The following is a 21,154-nucleotide window of genomic DNA, read 5'->3' as shown; positions in this document are numbered from 1 at the left end:
CGGTGTCTACTCTTTCCTCCTCCTTTCATTCAATTCCAAACAGAGCGGATGTGACCAGACATGAGTGGACTCAAATGGGCAAGCTTCCTATCGTGTACCCCATTGCTAGAAGGGCTTCACTCAGCAAGCACATTTCACCTGCCATCAGCTGGTCCACTCGGGGGAGAGGTTGCACGAGTGCCCCGAGTGAGGACAGCGCTTCAGACTAGCCCATCACCTGGCGCTTTGCAGCAGGGTACAACACTGGACGGTGGGGCTGCATCCCACCTGTGTCCCCCGCTGCGGAAAGGGGTTCTCCCAGAGGGGAGACACACACGGGGGAGAGGCCCCACACCTGCTCTCATTGCTGCAAGAGGTTCACGCGACTGGGTGACGTCGTCAGACATGAGAGGGCAGTGCATTGCTGCCAGTACCAGCTGCACTGCCCGCACTGCGAGAGAGAGCTTGAACATGGCATATTTGAGACGGCACGTGCGTGCATGCCACGGCTCCGCTGGAGATGACGTGAAAGAAGTGTAAAACAAACAAGGAAAGTTGAAGCCAAGGCAGTCATCCTTAGCGAGAGCTCTGCGTGTTTTTTCGTGCAATTTTAACATTAGTGAAGAGTTAGACAAACTAGAATTTGTTTATGTAGCGGAAAGACACCACATGAAGAAACAAACTTGACAGTACAGAGCGCTAACTAACAACTCGGCTTTCATTGATAGATCGCTTCCTTTTATACTGTAGCTGCTTATATCATTAAAGTGAAAGAAAAGAACACACTCCAGTCCTCGAGGGATGACGGGATCTCATTTAATCTGATATGTCCATGTGTGAATTTTTGCCATTGTGTTGGATAAATGACGCATCACTGCAGCCCTCCGTGTTTTGTGATATTTGCCACTATATGGCGTTACATCTAGCACAGAGCCTGCTGCGTGCCCCCCGCGCACCTCAAAACCGATTAGATGAGTATCTAATGAACATCCTCTCAAGTGTTTCAGAAATGTCACATGTGGTCATGATGTGGGTGTTATGTGGACATCCACTTGATCAAACTGAACATCATATGCACATCCAGTGGATATAAAGTAACTATAATTTAGGGAGGACTCATCATGGGAACCAAACCAAAAAAGACGAATCCCCTCAGTTAATATGTGGGTAAACCTGTGACTGGCGACAAACAATTAATGTGTTCCAATATTATTTCGTCGCAAGAAAACCAACTAGGATGCCGCTGCGGCGCCTCCAGGAAGAGGCGAGGGAAATAGCTGGGTGTTACAGCAGGAATATGTTACAACAGGATGGCGTTGCATTATTGGGAAAAAAAAACACCCTTTTTTCTTCTCTCCTTCCGGATGAAGTAGAGTCACAGAGGTGGATCCGCGGCACCGTGTGGTGGCATATCTGCATGCAGCTGTAGGTTTCTAGTTTTCCACCTCTGTGCCGTCAGTGAGGCTGACATGCTCACGGTGTCTACTCTTTCTGCCTCCTTTCATTCGCTTCCAAACAGAGCGGATGTGACCACACAAGTGGACCCAAATGGGCGAGCATCCTATCATGTGTCCCATCTGCCAGAAGGGCTTCACACAGCAAGCACATCTCACCTGCCATCAGCTGGTCCACTCGGGGGAGAGGTTGCACGAGTGCCCCGAGTGAGGACCGCGCTTCAGACTAGCCCATCACCTGGCGCTTTGCAGCAGGGTGCAACACTGTGGACGGTGGGGCTGCATCCCACCTGTGGCCCCCGCTGCGGAAAGGGGTTCTCCCAGAGGGGAGACCGCAACAGGCACCTAATGACACACACGGGGGAGAGGCCCCACACCTGCTCTCATTGCTGCAAGAGGTTCACGCGACTGGGTGATGTCGTCAGACATGAGAGGGCAGTGCATTGCTGCCAGTACCAGCTGCACTGCCCGCACTGCGAGAGAGTGCTTTGGCATGGCATATTTGAGACAGCACCTGCGTGCATGCCATGGCTCCGCTGGAGATGACATGAAAGAAGTGTAAAACAAACAAGGAAAGTTGAAGCCAAGGCAGTCACCCTTAACGAGAGCTCTGCGTGTTTTTTCATGCAATTTTAACATCTGTGAATAATTAGACAAACTAGAATTTGTTTATGTAGCGGAAAGACACCCCATGAAGAAACGAACTTGACAGTACAGAGCGCTAACTAACAACGCGGTTTTCATTGCCAGATCGCTTCCTTTTATACAGCAGCTGCTCGTATCAACCAAGTGAAAGAAAAGAACACACTCCAGTCCTTGAGGTATGACGGGATCTCATTTGATCTGATATGTCCATGTGTGAATTCTTGCCATCGTGTTGAATAAATGACTCATCACTGTAGCCCTCTGTGTTTCGTTGTATTTGCCACTATATGGCATTACATCTAGCACATAGAACCTGCTGCGTGCCCCCCGCGCACCTCAGAACAGATTAGATGAATCTCTAATGAACATCCTCTCAATCTTTCAGAAATGTCACGTGTGGTCATGATGTGGGCATTATGTGGACATCCACTATGATCAAACTGAACATAATATGGACGTCCAGCGTACACAAAAGTAACTAGAAATTAGGGAGGACCCATCATGGGAGCCAAACCAAAGAGGACGAATCCCTTCAGTTAATATGTGGGTGCACCTGCGACTTGCGACAAATAATGTGTTCCAATATTATTTCTTTTCAAGAAAACCAACTAGGACGCCGCTGCGGCAGTTCCAGGAAGAGGCGAGGGAAATAGCTGGGTGTTACAGCAGGAATAAGTTACAACACGATGGTGTTGCATTATTGGAAAAAAAAAAGTTTCTTTCCTCTCTCCTTCCGGACGAAGTAGTGTCGGTGAGAGGTGGATCCGCGGCGCCGTGTGGTAGCATATATACATGCAGCTGTGGGCTTCTAGTTTTCCACCTCTGCGCCGTCAGTGAGGCTGACAAGCTCACGGTGTCTACTTTTTCCTCCTCCTTTCATTCGATTCCAAACAAAGCGGATGTGACCAGACACGAGTGGACCCAAATGAGTGATCTTGTGCCCCATCTGCCAGAAGGGCTTCACTCAGCAAGCACATTTCACCTGCCATCAGCTGGTCCACTCGGGGGAGAGATTGCACGAGTGGCCCGAGTGAGGACAGCGCTTCAGACTAGCCCATCACCTGGCGCTTTGCAGCAGGGTACAACACTGTGGACGGTGGGGCTGCATCCCACCTGTGTCCCCCGCTGCGGAAAGGGGTTCTCCCAGAGCGGAGACCTCAACAGGCACCTAATGACACACACGGGGGAGAGGCCCCACAACTGCTCTCATTGCTGCAAGAGGTTCACGCGACTGGGTGATGTCGTTAGACATGAGAGGGCAGTGCATTGCTGCCAGTACCAGCTGCACTGCCCGCACTGCGAGAGAGTGCTTGGACATGGCATAGTTGAGACGGCACGTGCGTGCATGCCACGGCTCCGCTGGAGATGACGTGAAAGAAGTGTAAAACAAACAAGGAAAGTTGAAGCCAAGGCAGTCATCCTTAGCGAGAGCTCCGTGTGTGTTTTTTCGTGCAATTTTAACATCTGTGAAGAATTAGACAAACTGGAATTTGTTTATGTAGCGGAAAGACACCACATGAAGAAACGAACTTGACAGTAGAGAGCGCTAACTAACAACACAGTTTTCATTGACAGAACGCTTCCTTTTATACAGCAGCTGCTCGTATCAACCAAGTGAAAAGAAAAGAACACACTCCAGTCCTCGAGGTATGACGGGATCTCATTTGATCTGATATGTCCATATGTGAATTCTTGCCATCGTGTTGAATAAATGACTCATCACTGTAGCCCTCAGTGTTTCGTTATATTTGCCATTATATGGCATTACATCTAGCACAGAGCCTGCTGCGTGCCCCCCCCCCGCGCACCTCAGAACAGATTAGATGAATCTCTAATGAACATCCTCTCAATCTTTCAGAAATGTCACGTGTGGTCATGATGTGGGCATTATGTGGACATCCACTATGATCAAACTGAACATAATATGGACGTCCAGCATACACAAAAGTAACTAGAAATTAGGGAGGACCCATCATGGGAGCCAAACCAAAGAGGACGAATCCCTTCAGTTAATATGTGGGTGCACCTGCGACTTGCGACAAATAATGTGTTCCAATATTATTTCTTTTCAAGAAAACCAACTAGGACGCCGCTGCGGCAGTTCCAGGAAGAGGCAAGGGAAATAGCTGGGTGTTACAGCAGGAATAAGTTACAACACGATGGTGTTGCATTATTGGAAAAAAAGGCGTTTCTTTCCTCTCTCCTTCCGAGCGAAGTAGTGTCGGTGAGAGGTGGATCCGCGGCCCCATGTGGTAGCATATATACATGCAGCTGTGGCCTTCTAGTTTTCCACCTCTGCGCCATCAGTGAGGCTGACATGCTCACGGTGTCATCTCTTTCCTCCTCCTTTCATTCAATTCCAAACAGAGCGGATGTGACCAGACATGAGTGGACTCAAATGGGCAAGCGTCCTATCGTGTACCCCATTGCTAGAAGGGCTTCACTCAGCAAGCGCATTTCACCTGCCATCAGCTGGTCCACTCGGGGGAGAGGTTGCACGAGTGCCCATAGTGAGGACAGCGCTTCAGACTAGCCCATCACCTGGCGCTTTGCAGCAGGGTACAACACTGGACGGTGGGGCTGCATCCCACCTGTGTCCCCCGCTGCGGAAAGGGGTTCTCCCAGAGGGGAGACCTCAACAGGCACCTAATGACATACACGGGGGAGAGGCCCCACACTTGCTCTCATTGCTGCAAGAGGTTCACGCGACTGGGTGATGTCGTCAGACATGAGAGGGCAGTGCATTGCTGCCAGTACCAGCTGCACTGCCCGCACTGCGAGAGAGAGCTTGAACATGGCATATTTGAGACGGCACGTGCGTGCATGCCACGGCTCCGCTGGAGATGACGTGAAAGAAGTGTAAAACACACAAGGAAAGTTGAAGCCAAGGCAGTCATCCTTAGCGAGAGCTCTGCGTGTTTTTTCGTGCAATTTTAACATCTGTGAAGAATTAGACAAACTAGAATTTGTTTATGTAGCGGAAAGACACCACACGAAGAAACGAACTTGACAGTACAGAGCGCTAACTAACAACTCGGTTTTCATTGATAGATCACTTCCTTTTATACAGTAGCTGCTCATATGATCATAGTGAAAGAAAAGAACACACTCCAGTCCTCGAGGGATGACGGGATGTCATTTGATCTGATATGTCCATGTGTGAATTTTTGGCATCGTGTTGAATAAATGACACATCACTGCAGCCCTCCGTGTTTTGTGATATTTGCCACTATATGGCGTTACATCTAGCACAGAGCCTGCTGCGTGCCCCCGGCGCACCTCGAAACCGATTAGATGAGTATCTAATGAACATCCTTTCAGTGTTTCAGAAATGTCACGTGTGGTCATGATGTGGGTGTTATGTGGACACCCACTATGATCAAACTGAACATCATATGGACATCCAGTGGACATAAAAGTAACTAGAATTTAGGGAGGACTCATCGTGGGAACCAAACCAAAGAGGAGGAATCCCCTCAGTTAATACGTGGGTACACCTGCGACTTGCTACAAACAATTAATGTGTTCCAATATTATTTTGTCGCAAGAAAACCAACTAGGACGCCGCTGCGGCGCCTCCAGGAAGAGGCGAGGGAAATAGCTGGGTGTTACAGCAGGAATATGTTACAACCGGATGGTGTTGGATTATTGGGAAAAAAAAATACACCCTTTTTTCTTCTTCCGGACGAAGGTGGATCCGCGGCAGCTTGTGGTAGCATATCTGCATGCAGCTGTAGGTTTCTAGTTTTCCACCTGTGCCGTCAGTGAGGCTGACATGCTCATGGTGTCTACTCTTTCGGCCTCCTTTCATTCGCTTCCAAACAGAGCGGATGTGACCACACGAGTGGACCCAAATGGGCGAGCATCCTATCGTGTGCCACATCTGCCAGAAGGGCTTCACACAGCAAGCACACCTCACCTGCCATCAGCTGGTCCACTCGGGGCAGAGGTCGTACGAGTGCCCCGAGTGCGGACAGCGCTTCAGACTAGCCCATCACCCGACGCTTTGCAGCAGGGTGCAACACTGGACGGTGGGGCCGCACCCCACCTGACCTGTGTGCCCTCTGTGGAAAGGGGTTCATGCAAAGGGGAGATCTCAACAGGCAACTAGTGATGCACACGGGGGAGAGGCCCCACGTCTGCTCACAGTGCTGCAAGAGGTTCACGCAACCAGGTGACGACGTGAGACATGAGGGGGCGGTGCACCGCCGCCAGTACCAGCTGCACTGCCCACACTGCGAGAGAGGGTGCTTGGACATGGCATATCTGAGACGGCACGTGCTCGCATGCCACAGCTCTGCTGGGGGTGACGTGAAAGAAGTGTAAAACATACAAGGAAAGGGAAGCCAAGGCAGTCATCCTTGCAGTCACAGCTTAGAAGCAAACCCCTTGCAATGTATAAAAGTACAAGGGTTGTACAATGTTATCACTGTTGTGCTAAGCACCTCGTAACACTTGCAAGTTTAAATGAGTTACTTGCTCTTACCAAAGAAGACAGGGAATATTGTCATGTGTGAATGCGGGAGACCACTGATCACAAGAGACTGGAGGTGCTTGCAAGTTGCGTTGAGTTCCAAATGCTTGTGCTTGAGCGGCGTCCCATGTGAAAGGCGTGTCTGTCCTCGTCAAACGCGTCAGGGGCTCAGCGATTGGAGCGAAATCTTTCACAATGCGACGGTAGTAGGCACATAATCCTAGAAAGCGGCGGACAACCTTTTGGTCCTGCAGTGGAGGAAAATTGGCAATAGCTCTGGTTTTGTCTGGGCCCAGCCGAAATCCCTCATAACTGACGACGTGACCCAAGAACTTTAGCTCAGTGTAAGTGGCATTTCTGATTTTTTAAAGTTAGCCCAGAAGAGTTTGTGGCTTGCAGCACAACTTCGAGGCACCGAAGGTCCTCCTCGAACGTTGGTGCAAACACAACGTCATCAACGTAGACGAGGCATGTCTGCCACTTCAGGTCTGCCAGAAGTGTGCCCATCAGCCACTGGAATGGTGCGGGTGCAGGGCACAAACCAAATGGCATTGCCTTAATTTCCTAGGGCCCGTCCGGAGAAATAAATGCGTTTTTTTTCTTGGTCCCGTTCAACTACCTCGATTTGCCAATATCCTAATTTGAGGCCCATGGATGAAAAATATTTCGCATAGCAGAGGCGATCGAGAGCATCGTCGATTCGAGGAAGGGGATAAACATCTTTTTTAGTTACCTTGTTTAGGCGACAGTAGTCAACACAAAACCGTAGTGTACAATCTTTTTTTTTGATGAGGATGACAGGTGCTGCCAAGGGACTACGGAAGGCTGAATGACGTCGTCTCGAAGCATCTCCTTAGTTTGACGGCTGATTGCGGCACGTTCAGGGGAAGACACACGGTAAGATGACTGTCAAAGAGGGTGCACGGCGTGATCTGTAATTATCCGATGCTTGGCCAAGTGTGTTCTTCCGATGCGGGAGGAAGTCGAGAAGGTATCGCCGTAGCGCTGGAGATTTTCTACTTCGCCTCGCTGCTGCGGCAAAGGCGTGGGTTTAATGTGTTACTGGAAGTCGGGAACAGCGGTGAGAACTTTTGCTGACGACACCATGGCAAGGCTGGGCGCTCGTTGATTGTCGCGATACCATGAATGTGGGCCACAGTGGTCCCAAGGCTGAGATGTTGGTGCTCACCTCCAAAATTCGTAAGCAGTACTTCGGTTTCTCCGTTTTCGAGGCAAACGACCCCTCTGGTGACAGCAAGACAGCGGCCGAAAAACACATAATTTGTTTGCTTTCAATGACATCTTCAAACTTCCGCAGCGTCTTCGCGCTGACAGATACCACAACACTTGAATGGGGTGGAATGATGACGTCACCCAAGGATGTAAAGAGCCACGGGACGTTCGGAAGAACTGTGGACTGCGTTCTCGGTGGACAACATCACTGAATTTGATTTAAGGTCAATGACCACGCCATTTTCTGTCAAAATATCCATTCCGAGGATTACGTCCCGGGAACACTGGTCGAGTACTACGAAGGCGGCCAGGTACGTGTCCTCTTTGATGGTCACTCGTGACGTGAACTTGCCAGCTGCCGTGATCAAATTGCCCTAGGCAGTACGAAGCTGTGGGCCCGTCCAAAGTGTGGTCACCTTTTCCAGAGTCGCGGCAAAAGGTCAACTGATTACCCAGTAATCGGAGCCGGTGTCCACAATGCGGTGACGTCGGTACCGTCGACTGAAATGTTCAGATCAGCAGCTGTAGCCGTAGGTGTACGGGAACGTCGCGGAGTCCGCTCACGGCTGCGGTGTGGCGGCGCCACGTGGTTTCGCTGCGGCGGAGATGATGCAGCAAAGTGTGTCATCGGGCTGGTGATCATCGGTACGTCATGTCTGCAGTGGTGGAGGATCTTGGACGTGTTGCCGGTGAGCAACCTTCCCCCCAAAGGTTGCGGCTTCTAGTTTTCCTGACAGAGAATAGGAGACCTTCCGCGCGAAATGTCGGCACAAGAACGTCGCGGAGACGAGAAATGATGTCGAGACGGCGACCGAGCATAGTAGTGTGGTGCTTCAGGTGCCGCGGCCGTGTAATCACTTATTTCTCGAGGCCATTCACCACCCTGCGGTCGGGGCGCATCGGCACTATATCCCTGCCGACCCATACATCGGTAACGACAGTTGCGGTAGACGTGACCGGGTGCGCCGCAGTGATAGCACAGAGGGCGCTGATCGGCAGTACGCGAGACGTCGCTCTTCTGAGGGGGGACCTGAGAAGGGTGAGGAAGGAGTGGTTGGCGGCGAATGTGGACAGGTGTATCGGGGCGACTTGGAGGCAGCGGTGGACGGTGAATGGCTGCGGCGTATGTTGTCATCTGGGGTGTGTTGTGTTCAGTTGAAGAGGGTCTGGCGGCGTGAGCGCCTGTTGGAACTCTTCATGAATAGTGTCCGAAATGGAAGAAACCTGAGGCGACTGCTGGATTGGAAAGAGCTTTTGAAGCTCTTCACGTACGACACTCCGGATGGTCTCCCAAAGGACGTCGTGGCTAGAAGCATCGACACCACTGGTAGCCATCAACGACGGCGGACGCTCGTACTGTCTGGATCGTAAGTTGAGCATGTTCTCCATCATAGTGGCTTCGCAAACAAATTCGGCGACTGTTCTGGGCAGGCTCCGAACTAATCCAGCGAAGATCTACTCGTTGATGCCCCTCATAAGAAAGCACAGCTTCTTCTCTTCGGACACGTTGGGATCAGCCCGGTAGAAGAGCTTCGCCATGTCCTCTGGGTAAACGAGGGCGCTCTCGTTTGGTAATTGGACGCGTGTCTGGAGGAGCAGCTTGGAACGTTCTTTCCGGAGGACGATGGTAAAAGCCTGCAAAAACTGAGTCGAAGGAACCCCACGTTGTTATTGCGGCCTCTGTTCTCAAACTAAGAACGAGCTGCACCCTCCAGCGAAAAAACACATATTGCAGCTTCAAGTCGTCAGCCCACCTGTTGTATTGGGCTATGCGCTCGAACTTCTGGAGCCAGTCCTCCGGGTCTTCACCTGGAAAACCTTGAAAGGTGGGTGGCTCACGTGGCTCACCCGACGGACGGCAAAGGGATGGCATCCGGCATGCTAACAGGGGATTGTGTGGACACTGATGGTCGCGCTGAATCGGAGGTAAGTTTTCTCACGGTCGGACGAGACTGCAGAGGCCCAAACTCTGGTTGCAGTCCTTGCAGCCGCCGGCTACCTTGGTGGGTGGGCGTAATTTCGGCTTTCAAGGATTCAGGCGGGCTGGAGTCCCGGTTTCTTGGAGGGGTCCTGGGCATGGGGTGTGCTACCTAGCACCTCCACCAAGATGTCACGCGTGAATGTGGGAGATCACTGATCACAAGAGACAGCGGTGGGCTTCGACGAAGGTCTTGACCACAGCTCCAGATCGCTTCTTCTTCTTTTAAAGCAGCGCGTGCTAGCGGAATGCACCGTGTCAATATATTGTTAATGCTCGTCGCTTGAAGACATCGTGTGACATAAGACAATGAAAAGCAAAAACGAGCAAAAGTTAAGCAGGGTAACGAATTTACAAAATGGAGTTTTTTGTGTGTTAGAAGTTCCCGAGAAAGAAAAGTGCCACATCCCGATTAATGCTCGTGGTAAACCTGTGAAGATAAAGTGTATTCAGAGGCACTATATCTGCATTGAGCAATAGACAATCTGCGCCATTGAAGGCAATATAAGGAAAACTCCTCAGCACCAATCAGTTCGTAATTTAGGCCATATAGAAAGTGCCAACGATTATCCCTACGATTGAGGCATCTCGGCACAACCGTAAATTGCCTACTATAAGTCTACCTTTTTTTTTTTTCAAAAAATTACCCTCTGAAGTTTGGGGGTCGACTCATATTCGGAGTCGACCTATATGCGGAGTCGTAATTTCGTTGTATATGTGGGGTCAAAAGTAGAGTTTTGGGCGCTTTGCTACTGATCCAGGGTATCAGGGTTCGAACCCCACAGCGGCGGCCACATTTAAATGGAGGCAAAACGCAAAAAGCGCCCGTGTGCTATGCGATGTGAGTGCATGTTAAGGATCCCCAGGTGATCGAAAGTATTCCGGAGCTCTCCACAATGGCACCTTTCTTCCTTCCTTCTCTCACTCCCTCCTTCATCCCTTCCTTATTGGCATGCTTCCGGTGTCCACGGAGATATGAGAGACTACTATGTCATTCCCTTTCATAAAAAATCAATTTTCAATTTTTCAATTTTTTTTCAAGTGGCAGGTAATATCATGGGCATTCAAGCACAATTCCATAATAGCTGTCGGACATGATATGAAAGCAGGCTGCTTAAAAAACAGGAATTTATCTTAAGATATGCCCCAAATTTGCCCCAATATACCCTATACGGGCCACAATCGAAGTTCCCTTCCTCAAGACGAACACCTTCACCCAGACCCTTCCAATGCTAACACACTGACAGTAGTAAGTTTGGGACGAGATTTCTGTCGAGTCATTATGATACAATCATGCTCTTTTTCAAGCCCCATAGACAGCGAGCTTCCTCCAAGCAACCCTATACAAGCCACAATCGGTGTTCCCCTGCCTCAAAGCGCACACTTCTGCCCAGACCGGTGTAATGCTGTCGCATTCATAGCAGTGAGTTTGCGGACGAGATTTTTGTGGATTCATTCTGACACACACGCTACTTTTCAGGCCCCCATAGAGAGCGAAGTTTCTCCATGCAACCCTATACTTGCCACAATCGGTGTTCCCCTTCCTCAAGGCGGGCACCTCCACCCAGACCCTTCCTTCTAACGCTAACGCATTGATAGTAGTAAGTTTGGGGACGAGATTTCTGTTGGGTCATTCTGGTGCACTCATGCTTTTTCAAACCCCCCTTAAAAGAGAGCTTCCTCCGCGCAACTCTATACGGACCACAATCAGTGTTCCCCTTCCTCAAGGTGCGCACCTCCGCCCAGAACTTCCTAATGCTAATGTATTTATAGTAGCGAAATTAGCGACAAGATTTCTGTCGTCAGTCATTCTGACACATGCATGCTCTTCTTCCGGCCCCCGTAGAGAGCGAGCTCCCCCCACACAACCCTACATGGGCCACAATTGGCGTTACCCTTAAGGCACGCATCTCCACCCAGACAGTTCTAATGCTAACACATTCACAGTAGTAAGTTTGGGGACAACGAGATTTCTGCACACAAATGCACACCACAAAGCTGCAACACGTGGCTCCCATAGAGGCGGACATGGAAGCATCCACCTCTTCTGGCCTGAAGGGCCCCCCTGAGAAGCCACCAAAGCCACAGTGATAAAAAAAAAGAGCGCCTCTCTCGGACAAGCCCCCGAATGTAATTCAGCAGTGCAGCGCTAATAACAGTCACAATTTGAATTAGGAGGACGCAGGGACGGCGGTCCGTGATCCAACCACGCCAAGAGGCTGACGGACCGCTGCCCGCACCCCCTTGACATGGGAGCCTGTCCACAATGCCACATGTAAGCTCACAGAACCCCCGTTCCCACAAGGACACTCGGCTGACGGCGCCAGCCCAAACCACTGCATGTAAGCACCCATGGCCTGTTAGGAGCGTAACGAGCGAGCGCGGCAGTGCAAAGATGTTGGGTATGGAAAGACCACCCAGAACCAGGAATACATTTCGGTGCCCGTATTGTCGTCGCACCACCAGATTGCCCACCTGGTGCAAACCACCTCGTGGAAGGTGGTTCAGACCATGGCCCTCAAGCCCACCGCAGTCCTGACTCGCAGCGAATGGCTAGCTCGGGATGCCACCACGTCGACAAGCTCATTTCTGAGAACCCCCGGCGTGGCCTGGCATGTGGAAAAGGTGCAAAGGAAACATAAAGACGCATGAAAACCGGAAAGTATAGAAAGGAAAAAACAATAGAAAGAAAGGAGGCTTGAAAAAGTGAATGAAAACAAGCAATATGTTGGTGCACCAATAGGCAAAGTGCATCGGCAAAATTATTTTAAGAAATGGAACCAACAGCGGCTGGGCGACAAACCAAAACAAGTAATACCGTGGTGCAAAAAAGAGGCGCGCAGAAACCGCCAAGGCGAACGGGCGGGGAAACCACGGTTTAAAAATATGGGGAAAAGCGACAGCGAAAACAAAGAGGAAAAAACAAGCAAAAAATTAAAGACGAAGATAAAAAACGAGTGCTCTGAAGGCCAGCATCGCGAGAGGCGAAAATGGAATATAAATAACAAGCGAAAAAACTCATGCAGGAAAGAAGTAGGAGCCCTTTGAAGCAAAGGCGTCGTCGCGATGCCAGCCATGGTGCGAAACAAAAGAAAGACGAGCAGTTCCCTGTCTGCCCCGCAGCAAAGGTCGTAGTTCAAGGTGTGCCACAGAAGACGTGCACCTCTTCGTGCTAATAATCCCAGGTGAAAAAATCCCAACTGCTTCTAGCTGGTTTCAACTGGAATCAGCTGGTTCCAGTTAGAACCAGCTGGTAGCCAGCTGGTCCTAACAGGAACCAGTCCAGTCTGGAAATGGAGCCAGCTGGTTTATAAAAAAAACCAGCTGGCCTGAACCAGCTGATTGGAATCCTTGTAGTCTGGAAATGGAACAAGACTGTGAAGCAGACGAGACTGGGACTCGAGCGTGGGATTTATGTGTGGTTCAGATGAGTTGATACCCCATATAAGGTGCTGGCACTTCATAGAAATGAGCTCTGTCCAGGTAGTTTCCAACTGAGTGTGCAGGCCTGTAGATCATACAAATTGATGCTTAATGTGAAGGCCCTAGAGAGCTTTGGCAGAATAAAGTAAAGGCTCGCAGTGATAGCTCACATTTCTTTCCCCAAAAGTCCGTATGGTTAACAATTGTAATCGGTCTCGTTACTTACTTCAGCTCTGCTATCAGACACAGGCTGAACTGCATGCTTTGACACCTGTACAGCGGGCCAAACCTTTAGTTAGCGTGTGCAACGGTCACTTTTCCAGCACGCCTGCACTTTACGACTAAGAAAACTTGCTGAACGCTCAATATTGAGCGTGGGCTTAGTGAGCCTGTGCTTAGATTTGATATTTTCACAAGTTTGCTCCATCATAAGCTGCAGGAACACGCAAAACCTGGCCATCGTACAGGCCAGCTAAAGATCTGGCCAGCTGTACAACTGACACATTCACAATGTGCTTGTGAAAAGATTTGACTTATGAACTCGAACTGTCCTATGTCTTCAGCACTAGTTTCAACACAGATCCATACATTTTTGCTGATTGCGCAGTGTGGAAAAATAAAGTGACTAACATTTACATGTGTAAAAAGATGCAGAACAGCCCTGGAATGAATATTCTTTTTTCATGGAGGAAATTAACTATGTGAAATTATAAAACCAGTAATATTCAATTTATTTCAAGGTAAAGAATGGAGATGAAATACTGACATGAAAATAATTTTTTGAATGAATGCACATGAATCACATGTAACCATAAACGATCACTGGTTAGAGGCACTGAAAACAACTTCATCAAATTTTTGTTTTTGAAGACATCAATTCTACAGTTTCTTGTATCGCTGAGAAAATTAAAAAAAATTTTCCTGCTACATCTATCAAAATCATGATGTGAAAGCTGAAAAAGGCTTCATGATTGCTTGGAAGTGGATTGACCTGAACTCTAGCCTATAGGATTTACAGCCTGAAAACTGTTTCGGCGCATCACACTTTGCCTGCGAATTAGCCAGTGATTGAGAGATGAGTATTTCATTTGTTCACCCTTTTTATTCTTAAGAAAGCTTTGTTTTCACTGAAAACAGCGCCTTTGTCACTGGAATGCACTAATCGATAAAGGCTGGCTTGAATATGTTCTTCCAAAGAGATATGTGTGTATATACCAACCAAAAAACTTCACTGACATCAATGAGCAATCACTGCAACTATTGATATGTGTAAGGAGCACTGTGTTCAAAGGAAGTTTGCAAACTAACCCATTTGTCTGAAAAAAAAATAAGCATTTCAAATCCTGAAGCTACACACAGCAGCCAATGGGAGAAACAACAGATGGCTTCAGATGAATTTAAATGAAAAGGGTTGTGCACTTTTGTGTGCACCAGAAAGCATGCAAAGCTCCCACAAATACTAGAAAGCATGTGTTCAGTAGAAATTAACTTCAGACACTCTGTCAGTTGCTGTATGGTGGTGCAACAAAAGTGAATTTCTTGTGCACTTGCATATTATTGTAGTCAATACTACTTTACAGCACTGTACATCACCAATCACTGGCTTATACAGTGCTTTAAATTTAAGTGGTATAAAAAAACATGATGCACTTCCTTCTATAAAAACACATGGTATGACACCAGACTTTACCTCTGCAATGTGTTCATGTTACGCCAGTTCAGCAGTGAGTATATGCATAGTCCTGTAGGCTGCAGTGGTAAAGACCTGGCGTGCTATCACAAACGTTCTGTAATCTCCAGCCACATCACTGAACACAGTTGTATGCATGACTTTGATACTGGCTCCCAATTCCGGCATTGCAGCAGTGGAGTCAGTCATGTACAGTCTTTTGCACTGCTCATTGTGGAACACATACTGAGGTACTGCAACCTGGTCATGTTCCACAGCAGGACCGGATATAATATGACCAATCTGGACTTCAACCCACCTCAAAACTTCTTGAGAAACCTGTGACCTAGCATGAGTAGTGCTGGTGGCTGCCTGAACACAGTGGAAAACATAATTGGCCAAGTGTAAAAGGGCTATGAACCTGTTGGGAGGATAGGCATGTATTATTGTGATACACCTCAGACCATTTATAACGTAACCGCTTATAATGCAAGACCGCATTCTATGCGAATTTTTGTGACAACCACATTGCTTCCCATTGAGTTCAATGTATTGGCTTACTGTTTAATACGCGCAAGTGCACAACCGAAGACAGCATTTAGTGAGGTTTCTGGAAAGTCTGGGGGCCGCATACCGGTGCAGACCCATTGGTACCAGCAGGCGCAAGGAGCATGCTTTCCAGATTGCGCAAGAAGGGGGCAACAGGCAGGACGAGAGAGTGCTATCAATGTGGTTCAAGGCAAGGCTGAAGGCAGGAGAGGATAGAAAAAAAATTTAAGTCACAAAGCAGGCCTTTTTCCTCCGATGCTCCTCCGTTAGGCACCCTGATTGGACAAAGCTTGAAAGCATGTGATGGCACGGCCAGACGAGCATGCTGGAGCTGCAGCCACGGCGGCGAGCGCATGGCACGCATAGCACGACGCGCTGCTTGTACCAAGTGCACGTGCGGCAGTGTCTTGTCATGCCTGAGCCCATGAGCGAGATGTGCCGTCGCGAGTAGTGGTAAGTTTATAACGTGAGCAAGTCTACCAGCCCAGGTTGTCTTCAGTGCCAACGGTGTCTGCTCCTCCGAAAGCCAGGAAACAGCAAGCTCTTGAAACCAAGCAGAGCACTGCGAGGGGCATTGAAGGCGGTTTGGAAAAGGCTACGGTGGCAAAAAAGTAGGCTGTCACTGACGCTACTGTGTTCGTCATTTGGAAGAACAGAGGCAATTTGCAACAACAGGTGCAGGAAGACTCCGCGTCGCTTGCAAGGAAGAGGGTTCGTGCGTCAAAGTACGATGTCGCCACTTTGAACGGTTTCCCGAGATGCGAGCCGAGAGCGTTCCTGTGAGTGGCTCGATATTGCAAGCCAAGGCCAGGTGCCTTGTAAACATTTTGGGGCATGATGGTTTTAGCCCACTGAGCATTTGTGCTCAGCGTTTCAAAGACCAGCACAAGATAAGCTCTTCGTCGTTGCCGACACCAACGGAGTTGTGTGTGAAATGCCTGCCACAAATGGAGACATCGTGGCAGCGGTGTGTGCTCACAATGAGTTTCTATCTCAGGATGAGCCTGATGAAATGAGCGAAAGTGGAGAAGTTTCCTGCAAAGATGCGCTCGACTGTTGCAACAAACTGCGCCTCTCCTGCACTCAGAGAAACCTCAGCAAGCAAGTCCTTCACTGTTTTTGAAGATGAACCCACTAGCAATGCAGTTCAGTCACAGAGCCAGACTAAAATAACATTCTTTCATTCATTATGACGCTTCGACAAAAAGATCAAATAAACACCTTTGTTGCCTGTGATTGCAGTGTTGTGAGTCTGATGCATTGTCAGGTGAATTCGAAAGGTAGGCTGACCATTATGAAAATGCGAATGCACGGAAAAACTGTTTTGGTTACAGTGCAGTACCGCTTACAATGCGATTTTCCCAACTCCCACGGTATGCGTTATAAGTAGGGGTGTGCGAATATTCGAATACGAATCAAATATGTTTCATATTCAGTTCATATTCGTATTCAAGAAATGGTATTCGTGAATTTCCGAATATTCGAAAAATCACGAATACTCGGCAGCGATCGTATACCACGCCGACTTTCGTAAATTTGGTAGTGGCAAAAGCTCAATATCTGGGCGGATTATCTGAATATAGAGTTTAACGTTTCAGAAAAACAATATAAAGGCCCTGTTCTCTTTCTTCTCCATCGTTTATCGTGTGGACCAATCGCATTCCGAAGCCGCTAGGCTTCACCTTGTGCGAAATTCTGCAAGTGGGCTTTCCCACATACCACACGTGCTGCGAGCAAGATGGGGGATGACCCGATTCTAACAATTGCAGCACGAAAGCGCGTTTATTTTTTTTATCCTTCCGTAATATGTTATATAATTAATGTCCACACCCATGGCATTTGTTCTGTCACCTTAACTAGGGTCCCTATAAATACTTGCTAGTCTGCCGTTTGTGCGGAGCCCCCTACGGAACTGGTTGGCTTCGCCTCGGATGAATGCGCAGGGGGCGCTGCACACATTTGGAACGTCGTGCCGTGCCTGCCGTGGCTGCGGAAGTGTTGCGCGCTACTATTTGGTCGCAAGTCCAGAATACTGCTGTTTTTTTCCAAATAGGTGAACGCTAACCTGCGTGTGTGTTGGTGTGCGTGTGCTCATGGGTGTGTGATCGCGTCAAGTCTAGACAATGTGACAAGTGCGACAGCACGTGTTTCGTGCCGGGATGCAAGAGTGGCTACCATTCCTGCAAGGTTAAATGCTCTCTCTTCAGGACACCAAAGGATGCAGAGAAGAGGTGACAGTGGGAGCGCAACATCAAGCGCGGCGACAGAGTGCTCGACGAAGCTAGTGCCGTTTGCGAGCGTCGCTTCGAACCGTGCTTTATTGAGCGAAGATTTAAGACTGTGATTCAGGGCAAGGTAGTGGAAATCACCCAGGATGTGCCGCAACTTGTGAAGTATGCTGTTCCTACGCTGTTTCCTGACGCCCCAAAGTATATCTCAAAACCTCTGCCTCGGAAGAGGAAGGATAGAAACTTGTGCGAGCAGAAGCAATCGCCGGGACTCAGAGCACCTCCAGAGAAAAAAAAAGCGCATTGATCTTGAAGCACCAGTGGAGGTGATTGAGGAATCTAGCGGCGGTGGATCATGTGACGCGATTCTGCTCAGGGAATGCAGAGAGCTGCAGCCACTGCCACCTTGGACAAATGTCGATCTTTCGGATGCTCAGCAAGTAACATTCGCTCAGTGCCACACAAGTGAGGACGGCTCTCCGGACGTCTTATACGTAAGTCGACGAGTTCTGCTCCGTCGCAGTGATTCGGATGACGCTGCCATGAAGGCTACTGTGTATATTCGAGGAAAAAAAGTGAAAGAGTTGGACATCAAATCCACAGAAGAGACAATAAATCTTCTTCAGGACATTGCAAAACTCAATTTGTGCCCTGGCTTCGGATTGAAGCCTATCAGCAAATCCTTTACGGCTTCAAATGGGCGTTACTTTGCTCTAAACTGTTCCATTCTTTCGGATACAGCATGCATAGCTTGCAAATACTTACAAAAGCTAACTTAAAACACCCTGTCAAGGAGGAAGAAATCAAGAGTGCCGTGCCTAAAGAAGACGCCGACTTCAAAATCGCGGGCAGTGCGACATATGAAAGACAAGATGGCAAAGCTGCAAAAGGCTCTAGATGAAATGAAAAATGAAAATGAACAGCTTTCAGCAACAGTTTGAAAGAAGGGTTAGTGGCCTTCCTCCTAAGCAGCAGCTTGCTGTCAGAACTTGTTTTGAGGCTGCCAAACACAAGTCAACGAAAGGGATGGCATATTCCAATGAGTGGCTACTTGAATGCATTCTGATGCGAATGAAAAACCCTAAGTTGTATGAACATATACGAAGATACAACATCCTGGCTCTTCCAGGTAGAACATGCTTACAAAAGCGCATCCACAGCTTCAAGACTGAATTTGGTTTTAACCCAAATATATTTAATGCTTTATCCGAGAAGTCGCAACATATGGATAAGTTCTCACGCACAGGAGGTATCGTCTTTGATGAAATGAAAATCTCCGAGCACCTTGATGTGAAATCAACTAGTGAGTGGTTTTTAAACCTTACTTACACCCGTAAGTAAGCTTTAAATGAAACATGTGGCAACTGAGTTTCTGTGTACACTACTTGTATTTTTTCTGGTGAGCTGGAAGGATTCGTCGATATTGCTCAGTTCATGCCCGATTCCCAAAAAGGCCAACTCTCTGACCATGGCATGGTAGTTCTGTTCCAGCCTTTCCAGGGTAATTTATTTTTCTAACATATATGTCAGATTTGTCACATTACTGTTAAAACGCTGTGTTTGTGGGAAAAATAAATTTGCTGTTTTATCTTTCCAGGCAAGTGGACACAAGCCCTTGGGATTTTCGCATCACGTGGCGATGTCAAGGCAGACATCTTAGCCAAGATCATCATTGCGGTGACAATTCTCTGTGCGAGGGCTGGATTCTTCGTTGACTATGTGACGTGCGAAGGAGCAAGCTGGAATAGATCAATGTGGAAGCGTTTTGGCATTCGAGGTAACTGCTGAACTGGATTCAATTGCAAAGTGTTGTTGTCTTAAGATCATTTGGGTGGTTACGGCGTTACGGTTGTTCAAAGTATTTGCTTACAGCGCCGCCTCATATCTTTGCAGGTGCGAGCACAGGCATACGGTGCAAGGCGCCACATCCTGTCAGCTCAACGCGCCATCTGCAGTTTATCTCGGACTTCCCCCATCTAATTAAAAATGTGCGAAATGCATTTGTAGGAAAAGGGTTTAACACACCTGAGTGTCGGGTGCACGTTCAACCGATCCGAGACGCTTGGAAAATGGACAGCCAGAGTGTTTCCCTTAAAGCCATGCCAAAGATCACCAGCATACACCTGAATCCCAATTCTTTCAAGAAAATGAGGGTTGCTCCAGCATTCCAACTAATTAGAGGTACTTTTATTTATTGCATCCAGTTAAGACGCTATTATGACTTTGTGGAAGCAACAGAATCTTTCGTAAAAAGGATGAATAAGCTCATAAGGATAATGACTGCGCGTGTGCCATAAGCAGCATTATACCCGCAGTCACCAAACTTTGAATTTTTAAAGGAGTTCCTTGCCTTGAACACCTCACAGAGTGCGAAAACCATGCAAAGGCCACAATAGGTGGTTTTCTGAGCAACAGCACAGCAGAGGGACTCTGTGTTTCAATTCAGAGCACACTCAGTTTAGTGGCTCATCTAGGCACCCATGGCTTTAAGTATATGATGACTGCAAACTTGAGCCAAGACAGGCTTGAAAGCGTATTCAGCATCGTTCGGCAATCATCAGGAACTAATGACCATCCGAATGCCGCTCAGTTTTTGGTTAGTGTTAATGCACTCGCATTTTACAATCTTGTGCAACGACCACCATCGGGAAACTGTGCACCAGAAGTCGTCACTTCCTCAGTTTCGGTGCCTCAGAAACAGCCAAGCAGCGAGAATATGCTGCCTGTTCTCAACAACCTTATTGATAAAGGAGAGCTCAATGATGCAGAAACTACATTGGTCTCTTGTTCTCCACGTACAAGTACCACGTCTGACCATAGTGCCTCTGTGACAGGGGAATGCCACGAGATGTTAATTTATTATATTTTGAGCTACATAGCTCGAAAAGCACTGAAAAAAAACCAGTGCACATACTGTGCGTCAGCATTGCGTGAAAAAGCAGTGGCTACAGAAAATGATCGGGCAGCAGCTTTCACTGCAAACTTTGATAATGGTGGCTTACTCCGTCTGGCCCCTTGAAGAAAATTATCACCGTCCTTGAAGACAGCTTCACATCTTATTATAGTCTGAATAAGTTGCACGAGAAAAGCATTGTTGACTTTGCTGATTTCTCAAGGAATGTAAATTTTTCATCTCTGGCCTGTGTGAAACATGGACATGAAATTGTTAATGGCATAATCAAATTCTATATTCTCCTTCGCCTGCGCTTCTACACGAAGTCTATCAATGTTGAGAGGGCAGCCAAGAAAGAGCAGCTGAAGCTGTTAATGATGACAAGATGCCAGTAGGTGGTGCAAACGAAAGTGTGGGCAGCTTGAGTGCAAAGTGACGAAAATTAATGTGTCCAACAACGATTTTTATTTTGTGCTATAAATTAGTGATCCTTGGGTGTCTTTTGCCTGACATTACGTGTGACCTACATTGCATGGGCTAATAATGCAATTTTACCAAGCATGAGATTCGAAGGAACTGCTTAGAATGCATGCTTATGTTCATTACTTCTGTAACTTGGTTGCCTAGGC

General features: G+C 48.2%; 1 pseudogene; it reads left to right on the top strand.

The window, feature by feature from the left end:
• Positions 1-5,932: 5,932 nt before the first annotated feature.
• Positions 5,933-20,920, top strand: LOC144134261 (uncharacterized; annotated as a pseudogene).
• Positions 20,921-21,154: the final 234 nt, after the last annotated feature.

This window comes from Amblyomma americanum, chromosome 5 (genome assembly GCF_052857255.1).
Source record: "Amblyomma americanum isolate KBUSLIRL-KWMA chromosome 5, ASM5285725v1, whole genome shotgun sequence".
NCBI lineage: Eukaryota > Metazoa > Arthropoda > Arachnida > Ixodida > Ixodidae > Amblyomma > Amblyomma americanum.
Note: the sequence above shows the minus strand (reverse complement) of the source record. Positions and strands in the feature narration are given on the sequence as shown.